Genomic DNA, 21615 nt, shown 5'->3' on the forward strand with positions numbered 1-21615 from the left:
AGATAGACTTTGTAATTCCTGATTCAGTCTGCTCCCCCCCCCCCATCCTTCTATCACCTATTTTACTGCTTTTTACCTTGAAGTTGGCACCTGTCCTGGAGGTAGCATTTTTAATGCACCAGCCCTGTGTTTCCATTAGGGTGGAGGATGAGAAGCAGAAGAAAATGCCAGGATGCTTGGGCAACCAAAACATGTAAATATTTCAACTTGTATCAGACTAACTTTTCAAAGAGCTGCAGGTGAATAGCCTTTCCCACACAGGAGATTCTCTTATACATTCCAGACAATCCAAAAGAGAGAGAAAAAGGGGGAAGGAAGGAGAAATGCACCAGCATTCTATTCAGAAAAGGAAAAACATTTTTAAAATATCACATTTTCATAGCTTGCAAACTACGCAAATCCTGATGGGCTGGTCAAAAGAAATAAACCCTCAGATAACGAGAGAAAAGAGCAGGGTTTGGGAAAGTACTTAAACCTCAAAGCAAAGTGCAGTAAAGGAGATGAAAAAATATTCCAAATATTGTAAGAGGGGGAAGAGGGGTTCAAAATACAGCAAAGGGGAAGGGGAGCAGTGGTCCGTTCTGGCCATGTTTTTAAAATAATCATAAAAAAGTTTTTGAAGGCCATCTGAAGGGGAGGCGGCCCTTGAAGCAAGCGGCGAAGGAATCTCTCTCGCGAGCGAGCGACTCGCGCAATCGGGCCGAGGCCAGCGAGACGGAGCGCGCGGCGGCGGCGGCGGCGGCGGAAGCCCAGGATGAAGCAGGCGCGGCCCAGACGTACTTACGCACAGCGGCATCTCTCTCTCTCTCTCTCTCTCTCGCGCGCGCGGGGGGGGGGGGCGCGCCGACACACACACACACACACGCGATTCCTTGCGCCCGAGCTGCAGCGCCCCGAGGTCCCTTCCCTTCGCTTTTGCTCGCCTGCCTTTGGCCGCCGCCCCTGCAAGCCAGCCAGAGCTCCTCTTCTTCTGCCAGCCCAATGCGGGCTTGTGCTTGTGACGCGGCGGGGGGGGGGGAGGACTGGTGCAGTGGCAGAGAAAGAAGGGAGCCCGAGGGGGCTGGGGGGCTGGGGGGGCTTCGCACACAAGACAGGCACCAGGCGCGCGCGCGCGCGCACGACCTGCCCAGATGCTGCCGAAAGGCGCTTGGCTTAATTCCACTTTGGAGGCGCCTCCTCCGCCTGGCCTGCCCCCCCCCCGCCCCGACTCGGTGCCAAAGAGGAAAAGGCACGCAAGGCACACAAAGCCCGCAGAGGAGAAGAAAGCCACTCCATCTTTAGAGGGAACTGGCTGCAGGTTGGCAGCGCCAAGGCGTCGGCAGGCCCCGTTGGAGAAGCTGCGCCCGAGGCGGGGAAGGGGCAATCGGGGCAGCCACTGGCGGAGACAAGAGCGAGCCGGAGGAGGCGGGGGGGGGAGCCCTTCTTTTCTGCCGCCCTCCCTTCGCCAGCAGCTGCGCAGCCCAGCCGAGGCTGCTCGGCCTCGCAACGAGCTTGGCAGCGAGTCAAGCGCTGATAAGCATTTGGGCGAGACAGCTCAACTGCGGGGCTGGAAGAGAAACAGCTGCCCTGGGCGCGCCGGGAGGGAAGGGGCGAGACGAGAGGGCGGCCTCGCGCGCCCCCCTCGCGGCCACGCGCCCCGGGCTGCTCCACGGGGGGAGGGGGGCATCCTGAGGAGACTCGCCGCTCTCGCTCCATCCCCCCCCCCGGCAGACTCGAGCCAAAAGCCCCAGGCTGGTTACCAAGGACTTTGGGAAAAGGGCCCTGAGGTACCCGCCCTCGCGTGACACTTCCTGCCGACTTTCCAAGCACAGAGAACCCTTCCATTTCTTCGAGGAAACGACGCTAAAAGATAGATCCTGTATCCCTGTCTCTTCTCCGGCCTCGCTTGGGGCTTTTCCCATGTAGCGCTCTTGTAGCGCAGCTTCCTGCCCCCTTGGCTCCGGGGCCGAGCGCGAAACTTGCCTTTGCCCGAGAAGCCTCCCTCCCCGCCCGACCAGGGCGAACTTCTGCTCCCGACTGTTGCGCCCGAGGCGTCTGCGCTGCCGCCCGACGAAGGTGGGCTCTTCTTCTACGCCTTTCCTTTCCCATTTTCAACGTGCGCCCTCCTGGCTTCTGCTGCTTCGGGCGTTGCGTTTCACGTGTGAACGTGTCCCTGCCCGGGGCGGCAGCTCTGCCCCCGCCCCCCCCTTTGTCTCTCTTGGTGGCCTGGGCTCTGACTGGCAGCTCCGCCTGGGCAGATCGAGGTCTTCTGCCTCCCGCCTGCAGAGCTGCTGCTGGCCCGAGACAGACATGCATTTGAAAGTGGGGTGACAGTGGACTGGACACGCACATGGTCTCGCTTCGGAGGGGGGAGAAGGGGTTCGGCAACCCCTTCCACCACACTTGGCAATGGCTTGCTTTCTCTTCTGCTTTGTAGATAGAGCGACCCACCACACATATCTCAGCCCTGAGATATTCAGTCAAAGGGGGAGCAAATAAGAAAGTGCAAGGCCTGCACCCCCCCCTCTCTCTCTCTCTCTCTCTCACACACACACACACACACACAGCAACAGCAACAGCAACTATATTTCTTGGTGTGCCTGCTTTGGCACACATCAGCATTTCTACCCATCCAAGTGTCCTTTTGCGTCACATCTCACCATTTCAATCAACCAATTGAAATCCCACTTTCATATTTTAAATAGATAGATACATAGATAGATTTTTCCCCTATTGGTGTATTTGTAAATCAGCGTATTTCGTACGGGTTCTCTCTCTCACACACACAGATACGCACAAGCTTTATAATGCTCAATTACCCAGCACATTTTTTAAAGGATGCCTTGCAATATTCGAGCACAAAATCTCTGACTTCTATGAAGATACTTTGCCAAACCTACTCTACTTTCTCTTCAGAAAATGGTACAGGACTGCAGCCTCAGGGAGCAGTTAGGGAAGCTGACCGGTGCTTTTGCCTGGATGTAGAATTGCCATCATTTCATTTTGACTCAACTCTCTTCAAATTCTGCTGACAGGATTATGACAAATGTGCTTGCCATGAGAAAAATTCTCATTAGAAATGGCACCTTTTGTTCCTAAGAACTGACAGGAAAATATATCAACTGGAAGAAGTCAACTGTATAGTTTTGCTTTATTTCAAAATATTTTTCACTTCTGGGATACTGTCCACCTTGCCTTTTACTTGACAGCTCATAGGCAGGCAACAGCACAGCTAATCCCCTTTTCCAAATGCAAGTTCATAAGAAGTACTAGAAATTCACAGCGCTGAAATTATCTGGTCTCCTGTCCACTTACATAGTTTGTCTATATTTAAGCTTATTTTGAAACAGCAAAGTTCACATTGTAACCACTGCTAGTCTAGTGGGCATCTTATCTAACAGCTAGTATAGGGAAAACAGCCTATTTGTCTTAACTAGAACTGCAGCCTGACAGTGTATATATAGCAGCGAGTTACAAATATTGCAATACATGCCAATTTCCCTCTCTCTCTCCCCCCCCAGCTTTGTCCACATTTGGCCATTTTAAAAAGGCACCTGCCATCCTTAGAAAGTGTCTCAGAAAATTTGGCTTCCCACGGACCTTGTCTCGTCTTTGCTTTGGTCTGTTGCTGCTGCTGCTGCTGCTTGCTTGCTTTTGAGATGGAGAGGAAACACGAATGTTTTTAATATCTGTGTTGAGATACTATGATACGAAAATTGTATAAAACCATTAAACCACCTATTCAATTAACACTCGTTTCCCATTATTTATTCTGAAGTAGAGAATCATGAATCAAGTATATAATAGACTATAAAATATTTCTGCATTGACACAGATTTGTAATATTATCTTAAATGCTGGTTATCTGCCACTAATAAATTATATTTTCAGATGCAAAATGCAGTAGCGAGATGAATATATAAACCCCACCCAGATGAATTAAAACTTTTACTAGCTCTAGATCCACAATAACATTTTATCTATCTTTTATTTGTTTACATTAATCATGGAAGCATATGGTGGCAAGTTTACTTTTGATTTTATTCAGTAAGAAACAGAAATGTGAAGTATACATTCCTTCTAAATTATTGTATGATTTTATCTTTTGGAGATAACATAAACCAACACTTAAATGGTTCTGGAAAGTGAAAATAATTACCTGGATACTTCTGAAGCAATCTTCTCTGGTATGAGAATTTTAAGAAGACAGAGAATTTAGTAATTGTTTTTTTGTCAGTGAGCCATATTATGGGGTTGTTGTTTTTCATTTTCTTGATGTTTACTTCAAGCAATTTTTTAAAAAAATGTCTCTCAGTCTTCATGTATGTCTCTGTTCAGGATATATATATTTTTAAAACACAACAGTTTTTTTATTTTTAAGGATTAAAAACTCTTGATAGAGACTTGAAATATTCTAGGAAAGACACATTTCCTATTTCATAAATCAAAACTACATAAATGATTAATTTCAATATGGCACTTGAAATGGCAAATATTAAATGCTACTGTCTTTTAATACTGAGATTTTGGGTGACACAAGGACAAAATTACTATACTTAATATTCTCTTGTACATGTAATTAGCTACACATGTTTTTACTTGTGCTGTATTTCCTTATGTGAGATGCATCTGGTGGCGAAAGAGCCATCAGACATGAAGCACAGCTGAGAACGGCAGTGCAGCACATAAGGCTGTTTCTAACACTACACTATGGTCACAATCCGCACAACCACCATGGAAAGGAAGGAGGAAACTGTAGCGCTTTCCTTCGGCTCCCATCAGTTTCAATAGGACTTAACTGTCTTATTTCATAGGGAACTTGGCACCGAACTGGTAAACCTATATAAATGATACTTCGGATGTAGAACAAAGTTTCGCCCCTCAACACACAATTTGTTTCCACATAAAAAATAAAAAATAAAAACAACAGTGCATTGAATTAGTCGAATTAGTGAATTAAACACAGAGTATTGAGAGGTTACTTTCCTTTTTTAAAAAATGGGGGAGGGACAGAACAGCTTACTTTAAAATACATTTTCAGCAAATCTAAAGCAGTAAAGATTCACATCTGCTCAGTATCAACACACACTGGCTATTAACACTGGATATTAGCATTCATGGGTTTAAAGAGCTATTTGGTGTACCATATAATTAAGATAAAAATAAATATATTTCATATATTTACTCTTAATACTACCTTCATCTTTTCACATTGCTTTAACTTTGCATTATGTTGTATCAAAACTCATTTCACTGCAGCACATTTGAACCCCATTGATATATAAGAAAGTCAATGCTACATTTTTAATACTTGCTATATTTATGACACATTATATATTCTGTCATTTACTAAGCTGCTTCATTAGTATCTATTTACAAAACAAAACAGCCACTTTCAGTGTATTGGACAGTAATTCTAAAATAACGTGGTAAGAATTAACGTGACTGTTGTTATGCTTAGCTTGTTGCTATGGCAGTCCCGTCACTGACATCTAAGATTATGCTAATATTTAACAAAACATTTGCTTTTCTTTTAATATTTTATTCCCCATATAAGGCAATAAATAAATATAGGTTCAATAATTATGTATTTCAAAAACTTTACCCTTCTCAGCCTTCTGTATGCACATCTGCTTACTTAGGTGTTCAGCCTTGTCATGGAATGATGCCCAACTAATTTTTATAATTTAGATAACGCTTTGTATCATTGAGTTTTTATGCTAGCCCGTTTAAATGTATCCCCCCCCCCCATTTGTACTGTTTGGAAGGTTCCAAAAAATACCCTTCCAGAAAGACTTTGCTCTTGTGGTATGAATACACCAGATACAATATGCCATATAATTTTGGACTGCCTTCTCTTTTATACTCTTCGGAGACACCTAACGGTGACTCCTTTGAAGGTTAAAGTATCTACTTGCAAAGAATTTGTAATGCAATATTTGTTGAGGGATGGTATTCTTGAAACTACTGAGATTGGTTTCAGGATATTTAGCAGAGATTTTAAAAGTCAAATCTAAAGTTACTTAATATTACTTAATGTTGGCTATTGAATCTTTTGTATGTCTGGATTACCAATGTTTTAGGACCCCCCCCCTTTATGATTTAATTATCTAAATTATGGGAATAAAGGCTGAATGAATGAATGCATGAGACAACATCAGCCCTCCATTAAAATACACTGGATGTGATTCCCCCCATCCCTTGTTTTCAGGATTTTCTGCATCTGTTCACATTCCTGCCTATAAGATGTGGGCTCTTGCCTTTCTCACTTTTATTTTTGAGGTAGAAATTTTACTTATTTCCTTTTAAAAATGAAGCACTGTGAGTTCAAAAGTTATACAATAGTGGAACTCTACCCTAGTTTGATGCACTTAGCAGTACAATCCTATACGTTGAGTTCAGTGGAGCTTACTGCCAGACAATTGTGTATAGCAGCCTAAAGAAGATAAGCATGGTGAAATACTTGACAAGTACTTTTGAAACCCTTTTAATATTTGAAACACAGTGATCTATAAACCGAAAACTACATAAATAATAAAATCTTATAAATTTACAAGCTTTCCTCAGTGAATTTTGTGTATCATCCTAATAATGGCACATGCACACACAAGCTGGGCCTGGCCAATTAATTTCCCCACTAATTGTAATCTTGCTTCAAAAAAAATGACGCAATAGGGCTGATAGCAAAAAATATTATTTTAAAATTAATTTTAAGCAACTTGCACATTTATTTTTCTTTCAGCAATTACAAATATTTATGCATTGAACCATAACAGAATATAAATAAATACGTAAAATAAACATGTGCTATGTGTTAAAAACTGTGTGGTTCAGAAAATTGCTCAGAACTGCAGGTTGTAAATATTTCTTCTCAGTTCATTCTAGACTAGCCTATTTCAAATTTCACCAGTAAGTCAACTGCAATGTTTTTAAAAAGCCTTCACCACAGTAAGTAATGTTAATTATACAAAGTGCCAAATTCTGGACTCTTCAACTTTTAAAAATGGAAGCATTGACAAAGATATAATACAAATTGGTTGATACACTTACATTATATGCAGTATTATATTAATGTGTCATGAGGCTTTCATTCTAAAATTTGTGATAACAAACTTGAATGCTCTTGCTTGGGCTTAAGGCTCTTTCATTTCAGTGGTGTTGCTTATGAATAAGGAGCAAGTTTTATTACCTTGTTTCAATAAATAGTTTAATCCCCATTTAAAAGGGAATTATAACACGGACTGTTTTACAACTAGCTTCAACCTTCACTCTGCCTGCACCCCCATAAACAGAAAAGTCCAAGTGCTGACTCCAGCAAGAGAGATCCCAAAACTGAGATTTAAAAGTGCTTAATTTTGGCTGGATTTGTGTGTGAGAGACTTCTCTCTCTCTCTCTCTCTCTCTCTCTCTCTCTCTCACACACACACACACACACACACACACTTAGAAGCTTACTAGGTTTTTTTTTAACCCTCTGTATAGGCACATGCAGTTTTTCTGCACAGATAGTGATCAAAATATCTTTCTGATCAATTAAGAAACCATATTTACTAAACAGCCCAAATGCTTTATAGTCTGTCAAGGGAGACCAACATATATTGCTTTTTCTTTGTGTTATGTTAGATAGAAACACATTGACATTTTTATTATAACACAATATACATTACAAAACATTGTGGGAGGGAGGGGGAAATAAAGAAATGTGGCAAATATTAATTGGGTTTTTTTTAGTTAGGAAACAAGTTATGCAATATATAAACATAGTTTATACACAGTGGGAAAATTACAATAATATATTTTCAAATATAACTTTGCAAATGGATGTATAATAAGCATAGGTCTCCACTATGGTGATATTAATTCTCTAGAACTCTTCACTCCCATTAATGCAAGCATATGAAAATAATAGAAAAGAAAATACAAAAAAAAAAACTTAATTTGAAATTAATAATGGTTATACATGAGAGAAATGAAATCTAATACTAATAATATTTCCCCTTGACATCAGATTTGCAGCAAATGCCAGGTTTAACCACTTAGACAAAACTTCTCTTTGCTTATCCTCTTTTTAAAACACATTAACTTTAACCACATTACATATTTTGTAATCTAAAAATATATAGATATACAACCTAAAGGATCATAAATATTAAGGAAAACACTTCATTTTGGATTTTTTTGGAGTTGCCACAGCTTTAAAATTATTTAATTTATTTATCATCTGTCTTTGATTAATTAGGTTGCCAATAAATAAAATTACTTGAGCTTGTGTACTGCTACATTTCTGTGGATATTTAATTCATAGTTACTGAATGTGAGAGGCCTTGGTATTAAAGTGTAAGGGTCATTATCAGTACTTGCTATCTTCAATATTTATTTAAATATAGAGTGTCCGCTGTTAGAGTGATCAGAATGCAAAATGGCTTTAAAATAGTTAACAAGTTCAAGCCCCATCAGTACTGTGGAAAATCCCAAAGTTTAATATATACTGGCTATGGATTGAATTTAATTTGGGATTTTCCACAGAGATGTCTTGTATGAGTCGATGAGCATTTTGAGTGGAAAGCACCATTGGGTGAGCAGGGTTCTGCTCAGTGTCTGGATCCATGTGGTTGGCTTCAACTTCTGTCACATGTGATTCCTAATTCTAGATGAAAAATGATTCGTTGTTTCACCACAAATACAAATTATCTGCCAGCTTTGGATGCAACCTTGAAAGAAAGGTATATTTAAATTGTTTCCCCTTAGATCTGGCAAAGGGAACTGTATGACCTGTACAATGAAATGTACTTTAATTTCAACCTCAGTGAGAACTACCAAGTAAGTCCATAAAAACATGCGCCCCCTACATTTTCCTGGCCACCACAAAAATCAGTAATGCTTCTTACATACAAATGAGTAAACACAACACTTTTTGGTGTTTCCAGAGCAGAAACAACAGTTGACAATACTAATATCTAACGTCTCATTTAAGAAAATAAAAATGTTGATTTATTTCCCAGGGTGTGCATACAAGTTGAATATAAGCATTTTGCTAAGGGCTTAAAAATCTATTGTTACCAAGCCAAGTGCTGTAGAAATAAATGCTCTTTAAAATCACTCTGAGAAATCTATTAAAATAGTTCTTTTGGGTTAGGTATGACATATGAGCTAGTTTATAAAAATAACAACAGCTAGATGTTATGTGTATAATTTAAAAGAGAATTTGGTAGCTATTCAAAGCATGATTGGTCCCTGAATACAAGCACAACCTTGTCATTTATAAAGGCACAATCCTTAGTTTTATCTGCCAGCCCCATAACTGAAATTAATGGGAGCCCTGCTGTACACGAAGAGCATGACAGTGGCTTGTTGCTTTTTCAGAGCTTCCATTCATTTCAATGGAACAATCCTTTGACCACCTGTGGAGTAACCTTTGACCACCTGTGAGATTCATTTCAGAGTAAAAATACCTAAGGTTCTGCTGATAAAGTCATATAAGGCAGGTTATGAAACTAACTAATTGAATATAATAATTGATTAAGTTCATGTGAATCAGAATTGTAGACCCTGGGGTCATCTAGTCCAACCCCCTGTGATGCAGGAATTCTGCCAGCAGCCATTCCTGGGTGGGTTGGAACCACCAGCCTTCTGGTGAACAGCCAGATGCACTGACCCATTGCGCCACAATATCTTAGACCAGGCTTCCTCAACCTTGGCCCTCCAGATGTTTTGAGACTACAATTCCCATCATTCCTGACCACTGGTCCTGCTAGCTAGGGATCATGGGAGTTGTAGGCCAAAAACATCTGGAGGGCAGAGGTTGAGGAAGCCTGTCTTAGATCCAAAGATCTGGTTGCAAGAATGGATAACACTTCCACTTCTGCTGGAAGGGGTGCAAGTTTACTCAGTCTACAGCCTCGCTGAGCCCTCCATGAAACTTAGAGCTGTAGCTCAGCACGCAGAAGTCCCTGGTTCAATCTCTGCCATCTACAGATAGGGCTAGGAATGTCTCCTGCCTGAAACCTTGGAGACCCAGTCAGTGGAGGCAGCACTGAGCTGGATGGACCAACGTTTGACCCAAAATGAAGCAGCTTCCAGGGGATCTGCTGAAGAGACTGTCCAAGAGACGGGAGGCTGCAGACAGAGGAGGCCACAAAGCAGAAATGCTCCCTCCAGCAGAAGGGCACAGCTTCACTAGAAATGTATCTGATTTCCTTTCCTGCACGAAATGTCAAATGACTTTGGAACCCATATTCCTACCCAATATTGACTACAATTTTCTACGTACCTACGAAATGAAAAAGTGAGGAGATATCATGCAAAGCTATTCTAAGTGATGTTCCACACAGCTGCAAAAGCTGAGACATAGTCCTGTCTCGACAAAAGGGATGTCACAGTAGCTGTGAAGACATAGGTACATTTTGATCCGCCTCAACCAAAATGTGATCATTTTCAGCAGGACTTGAGTTCTGTCCGGACAATGGAGCACTGCGTGAAAATGCTGCGTGGCTAAGTGAAGTTGGAACAACATTGCTGTTAGTACAACTGATGAGACTATGGAAAAGAACTGGCTCAGTGAAGCTGTGAAGCTGAAATTCTTAATAATGTCATTATGAGTCTTTTTATAAGACATAAGGCTAAATCTATTTTCCTGCTATACTGATGCAATACTAATGAGGAAACTCCGGAAAGGGCCAGAGGCCACGTCAGCAGATGCATAAAGTGGTCACCTAAAAGGGTAAGTTATATATGCCCTGAGCAGAAAGCAGTTTTTCCCCTCTTTCTTTTAATTTATTTATTTACTTTCTTCAAACATAAAAAAACAAAAACAAAAAAACTGTATGGCCACTTCAGAAAGCTGCTGGATATTTATTATCAGGACTTTTCATTGCGGTTATTTTTGCTGCTACAGATTTACTTGTCTGCAATTTATTATGACAGAATTATCCTTATGCAATTTCATTGTGCTTGTCACTTTCTTGATTTGCAGGCTACCACATAAAACAATTGCTATTGGCAGTGACAAAAGATTTCTTGTTAAGCTTCTGAAAATATCAAGAAAACTGTATAGGAAAAAGTCACCAAAACTATAAGTCGGAAGCTGATCCATTATACAGAGACAGTTAACAGAATACATACAAAACCAAACCAAAACCTTTTTGATGCAGGAGGGAGAGGACACACCCTAAAGGAGGTAGAAAAACTTTAAATATTAATTAAATAATATTGTCTGTGGTCTGCTTCATTGCATCAATACTCTATGTGTGGTGTAGTGGTTAAGAGCGGTAGTCTTGTAATCTGGGGAACCGGGTTCGCGTCTCCGCTCCTCCACATGCAGCTGCTGGGTGACCTTGGGCCAGTCACACTACTCTGAAGTCTCTCAGCCCCACTCAACTCACAGAGTGTTTGTTGTGGGGGAGGAAGGGAAAGGAGAATGTTAGCCGCTTTGAGACTCCTGAAGGGGAGTGAAAGGCGGGATATCAAATCCAAACTCCTCCTCCTATATTACATATTGCATCAAAATATACAAAGGGGACTCCTTTTTGTAAAAGAAGGCATTGCATTAACCATAGAAAGATCAGACCCTTTCAGAACTCCAAATTTGTGCCATGGAGCACTAAGCACTTTATATATAGAAGTAATTCTAAAAAAAAAGGGGTTATGTGCCAGATAAAGCGTACTCACATCAGAGTCTTTTTAACAGTAGAATAATTTTTGCAACTTTAAAATGAATATAATAAATATTTCCAGGTTTTTCTACACTCTTAAGTAAAGCAGGTTCCACAACCTTCCCCCCCCCCAGCATTTTTCAAAAAAGTATATCTTTTGCTTTTTTACGAAATGTTGAGGAAAAACCAAAGCTTGTGGTTCTATTTCCCTGTCCAAACTAAATTCAAAAAGCAAATAACTGAAATGTCCCACTGCCTAAGAAATGCAAGTGTAAAAAAGCAGTCACTTTTATATTGCATATATCCAAGAAGACAGTTGCCAAGTGTACGTTGCTTTTCCTTTGCTTGTAATTATCATAAATTTTAATTAGTCTCTACTTCTACTGCATTTTCTTGTTTTGGATAAAATGATTGAACAGAGGTGTTGTTTTACATCACATGCAGGTAGTTTTTCTTTCTGCATGTTACTTTCTAAGAAATATGCTGTACAAAGCATTTTTTATCATAATGCTGGGAAATCTTCTGTTTCAATCCTTTATTCACTATGCTGGTGAAACTATAGAACTCCCCTTCATCCAAGGGCTGCAATAAGTTGAAATGAAGAGGGATTTAAAAGAGATAACCAGTAATATATTGAAAGTTAAGCATTTTGTTTTTTCTAAACAGAACAGATTCTGAGTACTAAAAGGGCTATAAGCCTTTTGTTGTGTAAATTCTCAACATTTCTTCAGAGCAAATGGCTACAATTAAATCAACAGCTCAGTAAATATATTTATAAATGACTTCCTTTAAAAAAGTAGTTTTATAATTGCATATGACAACTATCATTCGGCATTATCAATGCAAACTATAAGAGCTCTTAAACCTCAATACATTCATCTTTTCGCAAACTAATCATTTATGCAGTTAAGCAGCCCTTCGTCTGCTGGATGGGCCACGAGGCAGCAAAGGCTGTGAGCAAACCAAGTGAAGCCTCTGAAAGAACATGGCCTCTCCACTTCCTCCACAGCACCTGCATTTTGGGTGTACTGAACGTTTGCCTCTTCATATGAATGGGAACACAGGTTGTTAAGAGACCTCCAATATTATCCTACTTCTATTATTTAACCTCACTAATTAAATGTCAAGACTCTACATTCTGCATGCTGAACAGCAAGTTATAGCTCATAATACAGTATTTATTGATTTGAAATGGAGAATATCTTAACTAGTACATTTGAGGTTCTATTTATACTACCAAATAGAATAAAAAATTTCTGGCTATTGCTTGGTGTGACAAAATCGGAGCCAACAGCAGTTGAATAGAACCGTCTCTATCCCGTGGTACTACAGATATGTCTCAGACTCTGCTTTCCAGACTGTTTTGGAATTTAATCACATACCAGTAATGGCAATTTCACACCGATCAATGAAAGTGGGCTGGGGACTCTTACCAGCATATCAGGGCTGGGTAGCGTTCACCTGGCCTCCAAACAGAGGGGTGAGGGAGGCCAGAGGTTGGTCCCGTCTGCTGTGCTCCCCCCACCCTCTCATTTCTGGGAGTCACCTGCATTGGGAAACCAGGTGAGCAACGCTGCCCCATTCCAATCTGCCCCACTAAACCACTACCGGTTCTTGCAGAATAAACCCACTCTCCTCTCAGATTGGACTTTCTGTAGTAAGGAAAGTGTGGTGTGGCAATTGCTTGACAGCGCATCATAGAAAGGAATGCTCTGTAAACAGCTGATATCATATAATCTTCCTGAAAACAAATCAGGATGAATGTTCAGAAACAGGTCTTCTGGAAGCAACCTCAGTTTGGAACAAATGTGGAAAATTGTGATATTAAACTTCAAAATAAAAGGTGTGGTTCATGTAGATTTCCATCAGCTATTTTATCACACCCCACAGGAAATCCTTCACTGGGATCCACTTGTAGATGTGTGAAGAAGTATGTAAAATAGGTTATTATAATACAAGTATAAACTTGATAATTCGGTATTGGAAGGATTCTCCTACATTCTGTAGGTTCCCTGATGATTCTATGTACGTAATTTGTTATATTACGTAATATATGTTATATTAGTTTTTCACTCAGAAAGTATTTTGTTATTTTAAAAATAATGTAAATGTCTTCTGAACTGTTTGTTGTCTATGTATTTCACTGTCTGGATCACATATGTGCAGGAAAAATAAACAGCTAACACTAATTCTATATGTATATAAGGATAAAATTTTGTTCTTTATATTTTTTTTTCTTATGTTCTGTAGAATTGCAAAGCACCGTAGTTCAGGTTTTTATGCTGCTTTAATTTTACATATATATATATATATATTACACACACACATTTCAGTGTTCCAAACAGAAACTACTATTATATAATTGTTTATATTTGACAAATCACAGTGAGGAATTGAACAATTAAACTTTGCAAACAACCAATCTAGCAAAACTAGTTTAAAGTATTTTTCACAGAATGTTAACAACAACCTACTTCAATTTTGTGGGTGTAAATGTTGGGTATTGAAGTGTTTAAAATTATATAATCCTGATGCTCTGCCTTTCTATGCTCGCACGTGCCTAAATTAGTTATCCATTTTGTGGTGGCCCTCGGAGAGCAATTCCTATTGAGAAGCGAACAAAGGCCATGACCTCTGGGTCAGAGTGTAATGCAGGAAGCATGACCTCCTCTTTGTTCAGATCAGCACTGTTTACTTTGCCTAAGTAAAGATCACCAATACATTAACTAAAGAGGATTAAAGGGGTCATATCCTCAGCTCAGACAAGTGGCAGCCCTCCTTAGCCACCAAAATCATTTGACTTTTGTTTTTTGAAACTTTATATACACACATGCGAGCACACAAAATTAAGTGATTTTTAAAAGGGAGAGATAAATAACTGAAACATTCATTTTTAATAGTTGGTGACTTACAGTTTTTAAGAAAAACATATTCTGACTATACTTTCCTACATTCTTATTTTTCAAAATACAAATAGGATGATGATGATAAACAGAGCAATTTGCAATATAATTTTTTTGGTTCTTCTAACTTCACACTAAGGCATTTATTAAGTTAGAATATGGCTAGTTTAAATTTATAGGTATTCTGAAGAAAAATTCACTGATAACATTGGTTACACAAAAATCATTTGTCATCATTTGCATGCCATACAACTGCATAGAGGCATAGAGGCATAGACGTTTGGGACCTGGATCCACAATTTTCCAATAAAGGGAAGCAGTGCCAAGCGCAGCATGAAATAGCGTCAAGTCCTGAATCCCAGGCACACCTGCATTTGGTCGACTGCTGGTCCCACTACCCCATTCCTGCCCAGGTTTGTTTCTGCGAGTGAAATGAGCCGTGCCAGTAATCCCTAGCCAGGAGCTACAGATCTGCAGTGGCCTGTTGAAGTCTAGCAGCAGAATCTATGTGTTTGGGGCCTGCTGCATGTGGCTGGGAAGTATTGAAGCTCCTGCCCCCCAGATATAGGGGAAGCAAGGCTTCTGGACTGAGTGTCAGGGCCATTTAACTCCAGGGGAGAGGGCTAAGCGGTGCCCTGCAGTGCAGGGCAGTGCAGGGAGATCTTGCACTGGGATCGCAGTGTGAAGTGGTTCCTGTTTCTAAATAACAGGTGATTTTTTTGTGTAGAATGAACGGATGAAACAAGAACCCTGCCTCGTCTGTTCCAATACCCTGCCTTCTCCAGGATGATATGGAAGCGCCTTCCAATTAATTAGGAATTGTTGAATTGACTGGAAATAGGAATGAGCTCAGTGTTCATTCAGTTAAAATATTTCTATACCACTCTTCAATTAAAAGTAAAAATAAATCCAAGTTGTTTATTTAAAATAAATAAATAAATAAATCTCAATATGGCAAATATGCCCACCCAACCACTTCAATCTGTGAAACTGCTGCTGTGACAGGAGCCACATAATATGAATTCTGTGCAGGCAAGAAATTGCTTTTTTTAGTTTGCCAACACCTTAGCTTTGCAACTCTTTGCCTCTTAATATCAGGCAGGTGCCTCCACTGTGTGCACTCCCTACGTAAAACATTTTCTCAAAGCAACGTATCAAGATATGTAGAAATTACATGTGTTTTATTTCTTTTTAGTTACTATTGACTTTAAATATCTTTTGAATATTTTAAATACTTGCTTTTAATGGTTTCTATTGATAATTTTAACAAATTGTTTTATATATTTGTAAACCATTCAGAGGATTACGCGCGCGCGCGCGCACACACACACACACACACACACACTCAAGCAGCATATAAATTTTGTTGAATAAATAAAATAAAAATGCTTCCTTAAAGCTGATGTTGGAGATTCCCCACAAAAGTGAAATCTTCAGAAATTGAAGGATATGCCCAGACTCTCTACAAGAAGTGAGTAAGGCTCTTGGCTCTCCAGAATATTTCACATTCTGTTTTCACTGTTGCGAGGATTTCCCTACGAGAGGCCAACTAAATTAAATCCCAGTGTACCTCACCTAACTTTTCCTCCTGCAAACAGCCACATCAAATCATAATATGACACATATTAAATGGCTTCATAACAGTAAAGCATAGGAGCCTACTCTTAGTGGCTGAGGGGTCTTGGGTCTTATTTTTCAGTTATTATGTAAATCTCTGGGTTATTTGTGGGGCATAGAAATTTGTTCATATTTTCCCCCAAAATATAGTCCGGCCCCCAGCAAGGTCTGAGGGACAGTGGACCGGCCCCCTGATGAAAAAGTTTGCTCACTCCTGAGCTAGGTTTACATAATAACTGAGAAATAAGCCCCAGTTGATGGGGAGAGGGGGAATAGAGATGGGGCAACAGCAGATCAGAATACAAAAAGACATTAAAAAGAAGGTGTTCAGTAAAATAATCTATCTTCTTACCTCAAGGAAAATTAACCCAAATCTACATCGATAGCCGCTCTGAGCCCGGCCTTGGCTGGGGAGGGCAGGGTATAAATAAAAAAATTATTATTATTATTATTATTATTATTATCTATATGTATTAAATTGTGAGTGGTGTCTGTGAGTAATATGGTGGAACAACTTGCCTGGAAAAGGAATAAGGAGCTGTTTATGATTTACCAAGCAAGTAGCAAGAAGAAATTGAGATAATGTACTGGTATCTAAAATTTCTCAGAACTTGTTGAGGGAGGGGAAATTTTGTACTCATTGGCTGTAGCAAATGGTCAAATTTTTATTTTTATTTTTTTGCTCTCTGCTCTTAAAACTACTGTTGTACCAAAAAATTCTTTTGCGTTTTTTCATCCATTCTCCATCAGTTAATGAGAAAATAAACTGCATTCAAAAATTATCAAAAGGGGTGGAATATTTTGGTGAAATACTAGGTGACAGTCTTTGTTCTGCCTCCCCTGCTTTGAGAGCAGCCCCGGTGTTTGTGCCTGTCCTTCATTTCCTTCTACAAATCATCTCCCCAGTGGTCTGCACTCTCAGGGCTCCCACAGGGAGCCTGAAGAGTGCTTGTGAAATTTCTGCTGGAAAGCAAAAATACTCACACTACCCTCAGCCACCTCATAATGGTAAGGTAACCGCCAAGCTCACCACCTGCCCAAATTCTAAAGGAATTCTAAAATGTCCTGAGAACGAGGGAAGAAAACTTTCAAGAAATTGGAAGGTGGATTTCAACACTGGGCTCTTTAAAAATGTTGTTGAAAGCATGCTTGCAACAGTGTGAAGGCCTCAGCCTCCTGGCTTCCAGTCCACTGGCACATCACTGCATCTAAAGTGGTAGCAAGCCACCTGGAACATTTGCAGGACTGTTAAGCGTGCTGAGAGTTGCCCGCCGACTGTCTCGCCAGAGTGGTGCATGCTCTAGTTATCTCCCGCTTGGACTACTGTAATGCGCTCTATGTGGGGCTACATTTAAAGGTGACCCGGAAACTACAACTAATTCAGAATGCGGCAGCTAGACTGGTGACTGGGAATGGCCACCGAGACCATTTCTGTTTCTGAGCACAATTCTAAGTGTTGGTGCTGACCTTTAAAGCCCCAAATGGCCTGAAGGAGTGTCTCCACCCCCATCGGACACTGAGGTCCAGCTCCGAGGGCCTTCTGGCGGTTCCCTCCCTGCGAGAAGTGAGGTTACAGGGAACCAGGCAGAGGGCCTTCTTGGTAGTGGCGCCTGCCCTGTGGAACATCCTCCCACCAGATGTCAAGGAAATTAACTACCTGACTTTTAGAAAACATCTGAAGGCAGCCCTGTTTAGGAAAGTTTTTAATGTTTGATTCTGTTTTTAATATTCTGTTGGGAGCTGCCCAGACTGGCTGGGGAAACCCAGCCAGATTGGGTGGGGTACAGTATAAATAAATGATGATGATGATGATGATGATGAGACCCCTATTCCCCTCAGAAAGCTACAACTCCTACGGTAATTGAACAAACTCCTCATTTTTCTAGGGAACTCTGGGGAATGTAGCTCTGTGAGGAAAAGGGCTCTCCTAAAAATCTCTAAACAAACTACAGTACCCATGGTTCTTTGAGTGTTTAAAGTGGTTTAGATATATAGTGCAGATGGGGCCTATTGTATGGCAAAATGGATGTTCCAGGATGTGGTCCAGGCTGGGAGGTGGCAGGTACAGACTTTTGTGGCACTAAGAACAGGCATGGGGCATTTATAGGGCTTTAAGAGCAGAACAATAACGGCACATTCAACCACCTCATACAATTAACAAAGTAAGCGCAAAATCCGCCCCCCCCCCCCAAATTTGGACATTTCTGCTAAATCCTCAAGGCTCCTGGAAAAGTATGGAAAACAGATTTGCAGTTTTGAAAAGAGACAAATAGCCCTGCAAAATTGTAGAGTGACTCTCAGCCCAGCCTAGCTTCAAATGAATAGTATGTGCTTATCCCTTCCCTGCCCCGCCATTTATCCACTCCAAATTGCTGCACAAGTTGCAGAGATTTACATGCAGATCCTTTGCTCTCGTTTGTCTCCACTTTTTATTGTGAGCAGTAATACAAACCAGGAACTTGCAAAAAACAGTAGGTTCCTGTTACACGAGGACCAGGAACTATCTTTAATGGCTTGACTTTTTTATTGCAGCTTGTTTGGAAGCCATTAACCATAGAATCATAGAGTTGGAAGAGACCACAAGGGCCATCGAGTCCAACCCCCTGCCAAGCAGGAAACACCATCAGAGCACTCCTGACATATGGTTGTCAAGCCTCTGCTTAAAGACCTCCAAAGAAGGAGACTCCACCACACTCCTTGGCAGCAAATCCCACTGTCGAACAGCTCTTACTGTCAGGAAGTTCTTCCTAATGTTTAGGTGGAATCTTCTTTCTTGTAGTTTGGAACCATTGCTCCATGTCCGCTTCTCTGGAGCAGCAGAAAACAACCTTTCTCCCTCCTCTATGTGACATCCTTTTATATATTTGAACATGGCTATCATATCACCCCTTAACCTCCTCTTCTCCAGGCTAAACATGCCCAGCTCCCTTAGCCGTTCCTCATAAGGCATCGTTTCCAGGCCTTTGACCATTTTGGTTGCCCTCCTCTGGACACGTTCCAGTTTCTCAGTGTCCTTCTTGAACTGTGGTGCCCAGAACTGGACACAGTACTTCAGGTGAGGTCTGACCAGAGCAGAATACAGTGGCACTATTACTTCCCTTGATCTAGATGCTATACTCCTATTGATGCAGCCCAGAATTGCATTGGCTTTTTTAGCTGCCGCGTCACACTGTTATAGATCCTGGTTCACATGTAACAGGAAGCTATAGTAAATGAAGCAGCTTCCTGGCTCATTTTTCTGTTTACATGAAGGACCTGCATATGGTGACTGTCATGTGCATTCTGGTTTCTGGGTTATTAAGCCAGATATGATTGTGCAAATGCATCCAATGTAACAAGCATGCTGATATCTATACTGGACTGTATTTGAAGACTTTTAGCTGAGTTAAACACACACCACATTATCCCATAACTTAATTTGCATTCGTTAATTTCATGATAACGGGTCACCAATATTTTGGTGTTCTTTGCTTCCACAGAAAACCTCATCCTGAGTCTGGGATCCAAACATTCTTTCTCAATATGGTAGTGATATTTTGGAAATTTTAATTTGCTTGCCAGAATAACAGTTTGGTCCCTGAAGGCAAACAGTGGTGAATTCCACTACTCAAAGAGATGCCACACTACTTTGTGAATCTTTTCTATTTAAAATCTTATTTCATGTACTTTTTGAAATTTGTGAACTCTGCCTCTTCAGTGCGGACATGCACATTTGTAACGATATTTTTTAAAAATGCATAATCACACAACAATTTCCTTTTAACAAAGTGAATCCCCTTCCTCAAATCACATGCTCACTGAATAGTATACTACTTGGAATATTATGTTGAAATATGCATTCATTCTTCACCTGGGATGTGTCAATATTTGTAGCTTTGTAGAAATTTCAGTTAATCAATCTGCTGCAAATAGAAACAGTTTATTTTCTTTCTATTGTTGCAAGTAGGTAAACTGTTACAGTATAATGATGAATCAAGACCACTGGCTTTGCTTTTTTTTGGTGGTGTTACAGTTAAAGATAGGATTTATGGGGTTACCACAAGCCATTTAATACAGAATATTTTAAATGGTTTGTGGCCATTTTCACTTGGAATTAAATTCCACTGGTTTCAATAAGATTCAATTCCAGGTATGTTTACTGCAAGGAAGTAATATTATTCATTGGTTGGTCAAACTAGCTGGAAGGGCTGTCTTGAATGACATTTATATCTGCTGATAAATACCACTTTAAATTAAGGCCGTCTTTTGAAATCACTACACTTCTGCAGGGTAAGGGACCTTGCTATTTGATGTTTTCCCCTGAATAAGTACCTTTTAATCACAAGCTAGTCAGTATAATTGTATATAAAGCCCTTAACAACTTGGGAATGGTTACCTATGAAATTGCCTTACCCCACATGTACCCACTCAGCTGCTTTGATTGGTAGAATTGGCACTACTACAGGTGCCACATAATGCCCATTCTGCATTTGTAAGAACGTGATTGTTTAGCATGGCAGTGCCTACACTTTGGAACTCCCTGCCTATTGCGATCAAGCAGTCACTGTCACTGTATTCTTTTCTGTGCCTGCTAAAAACGTTCTTCTTTAGACAAGCTTAGCCAGATGCTTAGAAAGTTGAGGTAATCTTAACCTGTTTTAGTATTTTAACTTTTGTATGATTTACAGAATGGCCATATTTTTTCCTTGATTTTCTTGTCTTATATGTTTGTAAACCACTTTGAGGGGTTTATTTAACAATCAAGCCTGCTCCTCTTTAAGTACTTTAAACACAAACTGTCACCAATCAGAATATTTTATTATTTGCATTCCATAATCAACTTCATACATGCTATCCTATTTAGATGAAAATCCACACTACCTATAAGGATATGAATGAGGTTGCCCTTGTTTATTTTATCACCTTAAGATTTACTTTTGAAATGTTCTCCTTTGTATGTACTAACACTGTCATATATTGACAAGCATGGAATACTTTTAGGTGAATGTTTCAGAAAGCTGATTAAGCAAAATTCTGTATACTGTACACTGAATTAAGGCGGCAGTGGGCTCTGCTGCATCGCCATTACAAGGGTCAACAGGTTTCTCTCCTTCCATCAGCTCAGTTGCACACAAAAAAGAATACGTATATGCAAGAACTGGTTCCATGTACAAATAATGTCCAAATTGGTTATGCTCACTTAAATCAATTTCTATTTTAGATCTCCAAAATGATAAAATGTAATATGGGATGGCAGAATTTATATTTTGCCATCTCTTGCTCTATATCTCAGCTCATCTCTCTCTCTTTTGAGCAAACATGCTATATTGTTCAAGTCTAATATTCATGAAAATTATGGATGTTATATGTTGATGTGTTAATTCAGATATATTTTAACAAAAACATTCTTCATTATCATACCATAATTGGTAAATATTGCCATTATTGCATATTCAGCATTCCATAGCACAGCAAAGGAAACTATT

At 40.2% G+C, this 21615-nt stretch overlaps 1 long non-coding RNA gene across 4 annotated transcripts in view; it reads right to left on the reverse strand.

Annotated features, from left to right (window-relative positions):
• Window positions 1-21615, reverse strand: part of LOC307215802 — a 204670-nt gene that overhangs the window by 117062 nt on the left and 65993 nt on the right. For 2 of the 4 annotated variants that reach the window (XR_013838615.1, XR_013838619.1), the window contains exon 1: window positions 77-662. The exons of the other annotated variants lie outside the window; for them this stretch is intronic. This is a non-coding gene — a long non-coding RNA (uncharacterized lncRNA). Of the gene's footprint in view, window positions 1-76; window positions 663-21615 lie in introns of those variants that run through there. 4 annotated transcript variants of the gene reach the window in all.

Source organism: Podarcis cretensis, assembly GCF_951804945.1.
Source record: "Podarcis cretensis genome assembly, chromosome: 5".
NCBI lineage: Eukaryota > Metazoa > Chordata > Lepidosauria > Squamata > Lacertidae > Podarcis > Podarcis cretensis.